Source organism: Pipra filicauda, unplaced genomic scaffold (genome assembly GCF_003945595.2).
Source record: "Pipra filicauda isolate LSUMZ 115617 unplaced genomic scaffold, ASM394559v2 scaffold594_size413577_pilon, whole genome shotgun sequence".
NCBI classification, from domain to species: Eukaryota; Metazoa; Chordata; class Aves; order Passeriformes; family Pipridae; genus Pipra; species Pipra filicauda.
The window spans coordinates 199,134-211,018 of record NW_024104747.1 but is presented as its reverse complement, the minus strand read 5'-3'; positions in this window follow the sequence as shown (position 1 = coordinate 211,018).

Sequence of the window (11,885 nt, the reverse complement as noted above, 5' to 3'; positions counted from 1 at the left end):
TCCCTGCCCGTGGCAGAGGGTTGGAACTGGGTGATCTTCCAGGTCCCTTCCAACCCAAACGATTCCACGATTCTCTGATATTTCCATGGTATTTTCCACCAGCCCCTCCGTTTCCCACAGCTGTCCCCTCACACCTGCCCGAGAAACTTCTGATGGAATATTTTTTCTCCTGTCATAACTCACGAAAAGGTGTCATTTCTACTGAAATGTGTTCAGAGACATCCCTCCCCCTCCCTGCAAGACAGTATTTTGATAATCCTGTCAACAACTTTTTCTGATTGGGTTTTGGGATCGCTTTTTTTCCCCCCTCAAGACAAATTGGTGGTTATTTCCATTACTTTTAACAGTTAAAATGGAGAAAGAAATAATTTTTATTCAAAGATTTCTTTTTTTTAGCCTGATTTTTAACTTTGGAGTGTATTTTATGTAATATTTCTTCCAGTTCCTTCTGTCCACCCTGTGTTCCCTCTTAAACTTGGAATGAAAATCACTTTCAAACTGCAGAATTTCACACAATCTAGAAAGTCTTTGATAAACTCATTTGCAATTTAGTGTTAAGGACTTGTATTCATGGATATTGAATTTCTCCTGCTTGAGCTCCAGGAGTAATTCCCTCAGTTTTCTTGGACAGCAAAGGTGCCTTTGCCTGAACAACTTCTTCCTACAGACAGGACACTATTTATTATTTATTCCGCATCCCTGGAAATGTCCAAGGCCAGGTTGGACAGGGCTTGGAGCAACCTGGGATAGTGGAAGCTGTCCCCATGGCAGGGGGTGGAATTCCATGGTCTTTAGGGTCCCTTCCAACCCACACCATTCTATGTTTCCATGATTCCACTCGTATTTCCTCTCTCTATCCCACCAGATCACACTGGGACATCCTGAATGATACAGATAATTGGAAGTGATGATAAAGCAAAATTCCGTTCCTATAACAAAGAGCTGGGAACCTGAAATGTTTTTGATCTGGATTTTGTTTCTTCTAAAACTCTTCTGATTTTGGAGACTTTGTGCTTTTAAATCTTCTAGTATTATAACTCCTGGATCTCACCCAGTGGGATTCATCTTAGGAATTTCAGCACAGGAAAAGGGGGAAGGATCTTGGGCTGAAGGAGGGGAGACTTAAATTGGATATTCGTAAGGAATTGTTCCCTGTGAGGATGAGGTGGCCCTGGCACTGGTTGCCCAGAGAAGCTGTGGCTGCCCCTGGATCCCTGGAAGTGTCCAAGGCCAGGTTGGATTGGGCTTGGGGCAACCTGGGCTAGTGGAAGGTGTCCCTGCCCATGGCAGGGGGTTGGAATTCCATGATCTTTAAGGTCCCTTCCAACCCAAACCATTCCATGGCCCTATATGTATTTTCCCAAGTTTTTGCTGCCTTTTAAGAGCTGACTCTAAATTAGTTACAACATTCCCATCTTACCACATTCCCTCACAGCCCCTTTATATGTTTAATACCCAAAGTGATAATTTCCCAAGGCATTAATCACCAGGAATTGTTGGCCAAACAACATGATCCCAGTAGGAAGTCAAGGATTTGCTCTATTACCAGGTACCTCCATCCACAGGGAACATATGAAATCATCAGGGATTTCACTCTGGAAATGTCTTCTCCAGTTAATAATTAGGATTTCTCTGCAAATATTTCATCAGTTATTCCAGCACAGTCCGTCAAAACAGGAAGACACCATTTATGTCTATTGTTATATATATATCACTATATATCAACATATCCTTGAATATATATTCATATATATTATTGAACATATATTCATATTTATAGAAGGATCCTTAAATCAATTTTTTCTTTATATTGCAATTTCGATCCTGCAATAAAAAGTCAATGTGATGGATGTGGGTCTCTTCCCATCCAAAAACTCAATATATAGCTCAGTATCAATAACTCCAGCTATAAAACTCATATCTATAAAAGGCTCAGTACTTAAGACTAGATTAAATTAGGGAAATTAATTCAGTTACCTATGAAAAGAAGTGAAAAGGAGTTAACTGTAAATTTGGCTCCTTTTTCTTCCCTCTCTCCCTGCCTTGGCAAAGAGAAACACATTTCATTCCTCGCTCATACACCAGCCAGAAATAATTGGGCTGCAATTTATTGTGAGCAGAATAAGAAAGGCAGAAGAAAGGAACTGCAGAGTTGCTCCTGGCTTGCCAAGGAACATCCCAGGCAGCCTCACACAACTGGAATTATTCTCTTTCTCCACCTCTAAGCACTTGGAGGATGTGGGAATGCCAAAATCGCCTCCCAAAGCTCTGCGGTGGGTCAGGGAATTCCGATGCCGTGTTGTCCCTGTAGGAGCGGAGGGATGATGTCAAATGATTCCAGAGAAGGGCAACCAGCACTGGAGAAGGGTCTGGAGCACAAATCAGAGCTGGGGGGGCTCAGATTGGAGAAAATGAGGCTCAGAGGGGACCTTTTTGCTCCTTGCAACTCCCTGACAGGAGGGGGGAGCCAGGTGGGAGTCAACCTCTTTTCCCTAAAAAAAAGAGATAGAACAAGAGGAAACCGCCTCAAGTTGCACCAGGGAAGGTTTAGGCTGGATATTGGGAAAATTTGTTCCCTGAAAGGGTTGTCCAACCCTGGCCCAGCTGCCCAGGGCAGTGGTGGAGTCCCCATCCCTGGAGGGATTTAAAAGCCGTGTGTGACACTTGGGGACATGGCTCAGTGGTGGCCTTGGCAGTGCTGGGTTAATGGCTGGACTCGATGATCTTAGAGGGCTTTTCCAACTGCAATAATTCCACATTCTATGGAAGTTTCCTGTACAGAACCTCTCTGTCTGTGCCTGTATCTCCCTGTTTCACAAACAGCTCCCTCAGGCCAAGTCTGAAATGGGAGAGGACACGATGACACCAACGGGAAGAGACCGACTGAAGCTTGGTGAAAATCAAGTAAGAACCAAAACTTGACTTATCCTGCCATTTCCATGCCTTGAAAGTGGGAGAAGCAAGGGAATTTAGGGATCTGTAACCCTCAGAGCCATGCATTTTGGACCCATCATACTCTCCCTCAGAGATCTGGGCACTGGAGAAGTCAAGGGGGTGTCTGACCTTCCAGGAACTCAGAGTCAACCTTCAAAGAGCACCAAAAGTCAGTCCATGGTTTGACTCCAAGTGGGGAACAGGAGGAAACCTGGTGGGTTTTGGGGAAGAGGAGTGGGGAAGAGGAGACCAACAGGAGCATCTGGGAGAAGAAACAGTCTCTCAGGTGGAGAGGGGATGTAAAGAACATCTGCATCCCCACTGCCCAAATTTGGAGCTGTTCCTCCTCTGGACAGAATAAAGTCACACTGGCCAGGGCAAGGCTGTTTCATTTGTCTGGAAAGTTAATGTCTTATAAATATGAATAATTAACACTGTTCAATCCACCACAATAGAGGTTTTTGCTCAGGTGAGGTGAAAATAACTCCACAGGATAATCCCATTTTAGGAGGGCAGAGGGATTTTCACCACAGAAAATGGGATTTAGATTCAATTTCCAGGCATTTTAACAACATGATAACAGAAGATCGAGGTGAAAGAAGCTGAATCCAATACTTCTATATCCTGGAAAATTGTCCCATGCTCTTCATGGGTCCTGATCCACATGTGTGCTCAAATTCCCAGTAAACCTTCAGCCTCTGACACCACATTACACCAAGTCCAGGCATGGGATTTATCCAGGATTCAGCAGCTGCTACCTCTTCCCGAGCCCTGTTTTCCTTTCGTGGCTCATTACAATGAGTCAGATTAGAACCACAGTTAATTGGTGTTGCTGCAGTAATTTACAGTAGCTCTTGTTCCTGTTTGTACATCATGGAGATGCCATAATGACATGTTGTCTTTCCTAATTATATCAGCTAAATAATCCCCACTAAGAGCTGTAATAGTATTTTAATTAATATTATTATCCCCGTCTCTGTCACGAAGCTTAAAACTCTGGAAATGGGAAAATACTTCTTTTGTTTCTTTTTGTACTTCCAGAAAGAGTTGAGTTTGACAGAAAACTGCAGGTCTTGGGTCCTTTTTCCAAGCAAGAGAGAGCAAGAGATGGGTTTGATTGTCACCTTTGCCAAGGGCATAACTGTGGGCAGGTGAGTCTCTCTTTTGAGACCTCTGTGAAAAGGGGAGAGAATATTTAGATTTAGTTCTCTTGGTTTTGGCAGATGGGATTTCAAAGAAGTCCTGACTTAGAAAGGGAGGCCTTAGTGAATAGGAATTAACCAGCAATAGGAATTTTGTGCTTCAGGCCTAGACTAACAATTACCTATTAGTGATTAGCTAAATTGAGATTCAGTTACCAGGTAAAGGGAAAAAGGAAAGCATCTCTGGAGGTGACCTTGAGCTTTAATTTGCTGGTTTTTCCCTTACTTAAAGGAGCTTTAAATTTATTCTATGACACAGTTAAGTGTCCACAGCCAGGTGGGATGAAGTGGAGATCTCAGGGGCTTACAGACTGTCGAGGAGGACACATCCACATGTGCATTTTCAGCCCCAAACAGCATTTGTGTTCCTGTGCTGGGAACCCCAGTGATGTCAGACCAACCTGGCTGCTCTTCCAGACAGAAACTGTGGGGTTGAACTGTCAGACATGGATGAAGAACCTGGTCTAGTGGAAGATGTCCCTGCCCATGGCAAAAGGTTGAAATGAGATGGTCTTGAAAGTCCCTTCCAACCCAAACCATTCACAGAATCAGACTGGGTAAGGTTGGAAAGGACCACAGCGGGTCATCCAGTCCAAACTCAGGGTCATCCCAGAGCACAGGGCACAGGATGGTGTCCTGATGGGTCTGGAATATCCCCAGTGAGGGGAACTCCACACCCTCTCTGGGCAATCTGTTCAGTGCTGAGTCACTGCTCAGCAAAGAAGTTCTTCCTCATGTCCAGGTGGAACTTCCTGGGCATCAGTTCCTGCCCATTCCTCTTGTGCCATTGCTGGGCCCCCCCGAGCAGAGCCTGGTCCATCCTCTGCCCCCTCCCTGCACACACTGACAGACAGGGATGAGGTCCCCTCTCAGTGTCTCCTCTTGAGGCTGAGCAGCCCCAGCTCCCTCAGCCTTTCCTCATAAGAGAGATGCTCCATCCCTTCATCATCTTTGTAGTCTCCACTGGACCTGCTCCAGGAGCTCCTTGTCTCTCTTGTCCTGAGGAACCCAGACCAGGACACAGCACTGCAGATGAGGCCCCATGAAATTCTCTGGTTATTTCTCTTTGATTTACTGATTTAATTCAGAAGTGACAGCAGTGGTATCACAATCAGAAGGGGACAGGGAACCCAACATGGTTCTGTGCTTGTTATCATAGAATTATAGAATCATAGAATCAGCTGGGTTGGAAGGGACCTCCGAGATCATCAAGTCCAACCCTTGATCCACTATCCACTACCGCCGTGGTTGCCAGACCATGGCACTAAGTGCCACATCCAGTCTCATCTTAAAAACCTCCAGGGATGGAGAATCCACCACTTCCCTGGGCAACCCATTCCAATGGCTGATCACTCTCTCTGGAAAGAATTTCTTCCTAATATCTAACCTAAACCTCCCCGGCACAGCTTAAGACCGAGCCCTCTTGTCTTGCTGATCATTGCCTGGGAGAAGAGACCAACCCCCATCTGGCTACAAACCCCTTTCAGGTAGTTGTAGAGAGTGAGGAGGTCTCCCCTGAGCCTCCTCCTCTCCAGGCTGAACAACCCCAGCTCCCTCAGCCTCTCCTCATGGCAATTGTGCTCCAGACCCTTCCCCAGCCTCGTTGCTCTTCTCTGCACCTGCTCCAGCCCCTCCATGGCCTTCCTGAACTGAGGGCCCAGAACTGGACACAGCACTCCAGGTGAGGCCTCACCAGCGCCGAGTCCAGGGGAAGAATCACTGCCCTGCTCCTGCTGCCACACTCTTCCTGATCCAGGCCAGGATCCATTGGCCTTCTTGCCCACCTGGGCACACTCTGGCTCCTGTTCAGCTTCCTGTCCATCCAAACTCCCAGCTCCCTTCCTGCCTGGTTGCTCTCCAGCCACTCTGTCCCCAGCCTGGAGCTGCCGGGGGTTGTTGTGGCCAAAGTGCAGGACCCGGCACTTGGCCTTGTTGAACCTCATCCCGTTGGAATCAGCCCAACTCTCCAGTCTGTCCAGGTCCCTCTGCAGAGCCCTCCTGCCTCCCAGCAGATCAACACTCCCCCCCAGCTTAGTGTCATTTGCAAATTTGCTGATGGTTCACTCCATCCCCTCATCTAAATCATCAATAAAGACATTAAACAGGACTGGACCCAGCACTGACCCCTGGGGACACCACTGGTGACCGGATCCCAACTGGATGCAGCTCCATCCCCACCACTCTCTGGGCCCGGTCCTCCAGCCAGTTCCTGACCCAGCACAGAGTGCCCCTGTCCAAGCCATGGGCTGCAGCTTTTTCAGGAGTGTGCTGTGGGAGATGTTGTCAAAGGCTTTGCTGAAGTCCAGGTATCCTGAGGCTGAGGCTGCTGTGACTCATGTGGTGGGAATGTTTTCACCAAGGGATGGGAACGGCCACAGGAGGCTGGATTTTCCCAGCTTTGCAAGTGTCTGCTTCATGAAAAGGTGACAAGAGTTTTGTCATAGTGTGAACTCTGCAAGATGTGCAGTTTGTGTCTAGGAAATCTGTACTTTGGGTTTGAAGTGCCCCCTTATGGGCGTTTTGAAGTGCCCATTAAACATTTGAAGTGCCCCCTAATGGTCCATTAAGGGGGGGTTTGAACAGCTGGATCTCTGTTCAAAGGTCTAGGAAGAAAGTGCCTTGTCACCTCTAAAATAATTATGGAATCATAGAATTGTTTAGGTTGGAAATGATCTTTAAGGTCCTCGACTCCAACCATTCATCCAGCTCTGCCAAGGCCAGCACTGACCACATCCCCAAGTGCCACATCTTTTAAGTCCTTCCAGGGATGGTGACTCCACCACTTCTTCCCTGGGCAGCCTCTTCCAACGCTTGATGATGCTTTCAGTGAAGAATGTTTTTCCTAATATCCAACCCAAACCTCCCCTGGCACCACTTGTGGCCATTTCCTCTTGTCCCATCATCAGTTTTGAGCCCTTGAATGTGCCCTTGGAAAAACAACGCCCCCAATTCCTTCCCTTCCCACTCCTAAAGATAAAATCAATATCTACAGGAAAACCAGCATTTGTGAAGTTCACCAGCAACTCCTGACAAGATCAGGATACACATCCACTGAGAAAGGGGGGTAGAAGTGAAATAAGGAGGAGCTGAGACAGTGAGCAGAGCAAAAACAGGGACAAATTTGATTTAATGGAGTGGCTTCCTGCCTTGGTTGGCACAGCTCCTACCTTGGGGACCACCCTTGGGTTCAACAGATCCCAGAGCAGGTCACCAAGGTGTGGGGATGTGGATGATTGTGGAGCAAACAGAAGCCAAAATTACCTGTGTTTGAGGAGCTAATGGGCATCTCAGCTCTACTGTGGAGGTCACAGCAAGCCTGATGCTTCGTGGAGCTTCTTTTCATTCTTCTCAGCCTGCCAAGAGGTGAAGAGGGCAAGTCTTCGTGTCAAAACCTGGGCAGACTCTGAACATATCAGTGTTACCATCTCTGATACAGCAAAAGCTGATTTGGAAGAACTGGGCTGAACATCAAAAGTGGTTCCAAACTCCGACAAGCCCGACACCAGTGCAGGGTGTACAGAATAAAGTTGGATAAAATCTTGTTTCAGGAAATTTTCCATCTTATACAAATAATAAATATATAATATGAATATTATATATTTTTGTGTGAAGGAGTCAAATAACGCCCCTTCCATTTCACTATTTCTAGAATTACTGGAGGTTGTCCTAAAGCAATCTCAGTGGTAGGGGCACACATCCCACACTTAAATAGATCTCTTACCACCCAGAAATATGTATTCCCTGAGAATATAAGTCATATTCTGTTATTAATTTTCCCTCTCTACCAGAACTGGGCAGAAAATGGATTTTCTGTTTGTTTAGAAACCTTTTTATAGTTAATTTTGAATCTGCCTGGAAGAAAACCAGGTAGTGGCAAGGCACCCTACAACCTTTTGAGGCCAAAAGCTTGGGTTAAACTGAAACATTTCATTTAACTAAAGCAGAAATAGGTTCCTCTGATTTTTACTTTTTAATTTCATTCTATGTGATTTAACCGAATATTTAACAGAATAATATTTAACAGAGTAATATTTAACAGAATAGCAGTCAGTGGGAGAGAAAAAAGCCAAGAAAAAAAGCGATCTGGAAATGAGGAATGAAAATGTTTTCTGCTGGAAAGGTCAGGGAGGAAGATTCAGCTCTATTGGAACACTTTGCTCATTTTTTTCGCAGTTTCCCAAGAGATTTAATCAAAATCCACCAAATGTTCCTCCATCAGGGAATCAGCGGGTCGGGTCTAACCCATCTACTTCACACCTTCCACTTTCCCACATGGACACCCGAGCTCTGCTCATGTCACAGGAGGAGACAAAGCCTCATTTCTGACTGGGGGGCACAGCCTCAAATGATTTTATAGAGGACCTTGCATAAATAATAGCATAAATTAACCAGTTAAAGCCGTTAACACACGTTGGTTTGTCTAGACTTGGTTTTATCCTGAGCTGGAAGACTCCCTATGTCGTCCAGATTTGCTCTTCTAATGGTTGTGTGAACAAAAGCCCTGAAAAATCACCCAAGTTGCTACTGATTTAAATGGCAGCAATAGCAGGGAAATTTTCCAAGAATCATTAAGGTTGGAAAAGACATCCAAGATCAAGGAGAAGGAGGTGGAAAAGGGGAAGGAGAAGAAAGAAGAAGGAGGAAAAGATGAAGAAGAATGAAGAGAAAGAGAAGGAGAAGGGGAAGGAGAAGGAGAAGGAGAAGGAGAAGGAGGAGGAGGAGAAGGAGAAGGAGAAGGAGAAGGAGAAGGAGAAGGAGAAGGAGAAGGAGAAGGAGAAGGAGAAGGAGAAGGAGAAGGAGAAGGAGGAGGAGGAGGAGGAAGAAGGAGAAGGAGAAGAAAGAAGAAGGAGAAGGAGGAGAAAGAAGAAGGAGGAGGAGAAAGAAGAAGGAGAAGGAGAAAGAAGAACGAGAAGGAGAAGGAGAAGGAGAAGAAAGAAGAAGGAGAAGAAGGAGGAGGAGAAAGAAGAAACAGAAGGAGAAAGAGAAGAAAGGAGGAGAAGGAGAAGGAGAAAGAGGAGAAGAAGAAGGAGAAGGAGAAAGAGAAGGAGAAGGAGAAGGAGAAGGAGAAGGAGGAGGAGGAGGAGGAAGAAGGAGAAGGAGAAGAAAGAAGAAGGAGAAGGAGGAGAAAGAAGAAGGAGGAGGAGAAAGAAGAACGAGAAGGAGAAAGAAGAACGAGAAGGAGAAGGAGAAGGAGAAGAAAGAAGAAGGAGAAGAAGGAGGAGGAGAAAGAAGAAACAGAAGGAGAAAGAGAAGAAAGGAGGAGAAGGAGAAGGAGAAAGAGAAGGAGAAGAAGAAGGAGAAGGAGAAAGAGAAGGAGAAGAAGGAGAAAGAGGAGGAGAAGAATAAGAAGGTGAAGAAGGAGAAGAAGAACTGTAGTAAGAAAATAAGGAAATAGAAAAGAATTTAAAAGAAATAGCAGTGAAGGAAAGAAAATAGCTGGGGACAAAAAGGATTTGCAGAGCAAAAAGGAGGAGACCAAAGGAAGGAAAAGGATTTAGTGGAGGTGAGAGAAAGGTGGAGAGCAATGGGTACAGGTGACACCAAACAAAAACCAAGCACAGTAAACTGGACCAAATGAGGGAAAAATATATGGTGCTGTCAGTCTAAAATATTTCATTTAATTTCCAAATTTTTGCTGTGTTTCAGTTAGGGTATTTTATCCCCTCTACTCAACCTCCCCACCTTTTTCTTCACAGTAACATTTAGAGGAGCAGCATAATTAGAAATCAAAATGCACAGGAAGTTCAAATGTTGAAAATCCAAGTAAAATGTTTCAGCAGTTCCAAACTGAAAGTTTTTATCTGCAATATATTACAATACTTGGAAGCACCCAGACATGTTTGAGTTGCCTTGACTTTCACCCATCTACATTTTCTTACATTGCTTCATGAATCATAGAATCATTGAATCAACCAGGTTGGAAAAGACCTCGGAGATCATCAAGTCCAACCCTTCATCCAACCCTGCTGTGGTTCCCAGTCCATGGCACTGATGTCACATCCAGTCTCACCTTAAACACCTCCAGGGATGGTGACTCCACCCCTTCCCTGGGCAGCCCATTCCAAGGAATTTCTTCCTGATATCCAACCTAAACCTCCCCTGGTACAGTTTAAGACTGAGCCCTCTTGTCCTACTGCTGGTTCCTGGGAGCAGAGCCCGACTCCCCCCCGGCTGGTCCCTCCTGGCAGGTAGTTACAGAGAGTGAGGAGGTCTCCCCTGAGCCTCCTCCTCTCCAGGCTGAGCCCCCCCAGCTCCCTCAGCCTCTCCTCATGGGAATTGTGCTCCAGACCCTTCCCCAGCCTTGTTGCTCTTCTCTGCACCTGCTCCTCCATGTCCTTCCTGAGCTGAGGGCCCAGAGCTGGACACAGCACTCGGGGTGTGGCTACTTTACTCACTCTCAGAGGAACAAGTGACTTCTCCAGGAGGAGAAGTTCAAGTTCTTCTTCCACCTGAATGTTGTGAAGGAGGAGAAGTTCAAGTTCTTCTTCCACCAGAACGTTGTGAAGGTGTTTCCTCAGCCCTGGATGACAAACCCAGGTGGGCCTGTCTTCAGCCAGATATAATGATGAGCAAGAACTTGTAGAGGAGGAACCACCACGAACTTCAATCATATGGAAGTGTGATTTGGAAGTGTTTAAATATATTAAACAACAGGTGGACATGCCCTTGTTCAGAGGGAACTCTGACCTGATTTATTTAATTCTCTTTCAGATTGAACTGAGAAGGCTTGAGTTGGAAATGTTCATCCAAAAAAAATCTGCATCCCAAAAAAATCTGCTTCCAAATGAAGAAAGAAAAGTCCCATTCCTGCTCTTGATGGAATTCCTATAAAGAATCTTCAGCAACATATAATGATGAGCAAGAACTTTTAGTGAAGGCACCACCAGGAATTTCAGTCATATGGAAGTGTGATTTGGAAGTTTTTAAACACATTAAACAAGCAGGTGGACATGCCCTAGTCCAAAGGGAACTCTGACCTGATTTATTTTAGTTTAATTCTCTTCCAGATTGAACAGAGAAGGCTGGAGTTGAACCCATTAAAGTTTTGAATATGAACTGGCGGTTGAATAAATTAATAAAATCACTCCTTAGTCCCAGCCTAGGATTTGAGCTGGGTCCTAATTGAAAGCCAGACCACAAGAAAGCCTGTGCAAGAGATTCCTGAGGTCTGGACTTCTGTGGGTTAATGAATCCATTGTTTGCCAAATTTAAGCATCCAAAGTATAACATCAGTGCAGAGCCACTGAAATCTGGGTCATTTATTCTGGTGTTTATTAAAATTTCACCTAGAAGTAATAATGATTAATAGATTGTTTAATACATATTTCACCAGTTGCTCCTGAATTCAATGAACTCCTTATAACCACGGAGAATAATCGAATGCACTTGTTACTCCTGTGTTCAGAATATTCCCATTGTTGTAACTGGGTCACTACAGTGCCTGGATAAAATCATGTCTTAAAAATAAGCTGGATTTAAATTGGTGAAGGGGAAATTGTGACATCAAACCTGGGCAAAATGGGCTTTTTAATCAAATACACAACCTGCCTGTCATGCTATTGCCTAATATTTACATAAGGATGTAAGAAATTAATTATTGGGTCAGACCTCTGGTCCTTTTAGGATAGGATTCCCTGTCCAGCAATGGAATTGGGAATTAAGGGGGTGAAAAATCTTGGACATTTTCTTCAGTCTGTTCCCTTGTTACTCCTCTGGGAATATATTAAAAAATATAATATACCAGGATTC